The following is a 2136-nucleotide window of genomic DNA, read 5'->3' on the forward strand; positions in this document are numbered from 1 at the left end:
CAGCACAAATCTCGCAGTGCAACGCCGGACACCTTTAGACATTCGGCAAAAACATTCTCAGATATTGCTATATATGCATTGGTTTCGAATTGTGTCTTCGGTCAATAGTTGGGTTGCCCGGCTCCTGCGCTTCCCTCCTACGTTCCGCTTTGTTCGGCTAGGTGTGCAAAGGGAGAACCACTGCAATTGTGCTTCCAGCTCACATGGTTAAGCGCCTCAGTGGAGAAAGCCAAAAACTGACTGTCACAATAAGCGTAAACTGGTCAGCGATCTGATGACTGTGTTAAATGATGGGTCATTCATAACATTGGCCGAAGTGTTTACAGCTTGACCTCGACTGTCGCTGAACACTATCGGGGGCTAGTAACTGGCCTCCGAAACTAAATCCTCAATATTTTGCTCTTACATTAGAGCTGAGGTTTCATGATCATTCTTAGCATGACAACCCAAAGAAAGGAATCGATAGCGGGACTATTTTCTTTGGAAGACATTTTTTATGTTAAACAGCAATATAACATATCTCTCTGCGTACCTTTATTTATGAAACTGTATGGCCAGATTTCCTTGTTTGTCGTAAATATTTGCCCTCATAAAGGCTTTATAAAGTAAGACAAACACTCCTCGGCTACTGGCCGAGGAGGTGGAAGCCGATGGTCGGTCAACAAAGTTTTGTACAATGTGGATCCGAGTATTAATGACGTAAAGTACTTGGATACATAGAGTCATTACACATAATTTGTGATTTTACTATGGATATCGATCCTTAATTCGGCCACCCGTGCCCGCATTAAGGCTAGGGGGCTACTGGGCTTCGGGCTTATTATTTACAAATATTAAAGGGGCACATCGATCCCCTGATCTGGTGTTGCCACCCGACCAGTGTCTCGGGGGCTACTGCATTGCCTGTCCAATGCAGAAAATTTTAAGTGCAATACAGTTTCCGAGGAGATTTTGATCCTCAGGTTGGTCGGCCGCACCCAACCCGAGTCTCGAGGACTGAGCATGCCGCTTTTTGTGTCCCGAAGTATTCTGTCGATCTAGGACTTGATCCTCAGGCCGATTTCGCAAATCAACCTGAGTCTCAGCGGCTACTGGGATCAGCAGTCTTACGTCATCCTTCAGGTGCATCTCGGGTTTTAGACCGATACACACCTTGAGGGCTATTGGCTACATATCTTGGCAGAGAATAAATTACACCAATGAAAAATATTGACAAAAAATCGACCCACAGTCGGGGTGGTGCACCACCTCGGAAGCAGTCCGGCATAAAGCTCAGGCGCGAGTGGCTGGCTCCATAGAGGGCATTTCCAGCATTAAGCTCGGCTAAACTCCTTCGACTTTTTGAACCAAGGTGTCGGTGTCAAAACCGGCGGATCTCGGGTAGGGGGTCCCGAACTGTGCGTCTAGGCGGATGGTAACAGGAGACAAGGGACACGATGTTTTTACCAGGTTCAGGCCCTCTCGATGGAGGTAAAACCCTACGTCCTGCTTGATTAATATTGATGATATGGGTAGTACAAGAGTAGATCTACCACGAGATCAGAGAGGCTAAACCCTAGAAGCTAGCCTATGGTATGATTGTATGTTCGCCCTACGGACTAAAACCCTCCGGTTTATATAGACACCGGAGAGGGCTAGGGTTACACAGAGTCGGTTACAATGGTAGGAGATCTACATATCCGTATCGCCAAGCTTGCCTTCCACGCCAAGGAAAGTCCCTTCCGGACACGGGACGAAGTCTTCAATCTTGTATCTTCATAGTCCAGGAGTCCGGCCGAAGGTATAGTCCGGCTATCCGGACACCCCCTAATCCAGGACTCCCTCAGTAGCCCCTGAACCAGGCTTCAATGACGACGAGTCCGGCGCGCAGATTGTCTTCGGCATTGCAAGGCGGGTTCCTCCTCCAAGTACTTCATAGAAGATTTTAAACACAAAGGTAGTGTCCGCTCTAAAAAATAAGTTTCCACATATTGCCATAGAGAGAATAATATTTACACAAATCTAATCTGCTGACGTATTCCGTAGCGTGACATCACACCACGGCCAAGTCTTTATTCGAATCGTTTTACTTTTCCACCTCAGCGTGTTTAGCGAGGCGGTTTCCTTGGCACGTCTTATCAAAGCAGAGATCGTGTC

Source organism: Triticum urartu, chromosome 1 (genome assembly GCF_003073215.2).
Source record: "Triticum urartu cultivar G1812 chromosome 1, Tu2.1, whole genome shotgun sequence".
Lineage (NCBI taxonomy): Eukaryota > Viridiplantae > Streptophyta > Magnoliopsida > Poales > Poaceae > Triticum > Triticum urartu.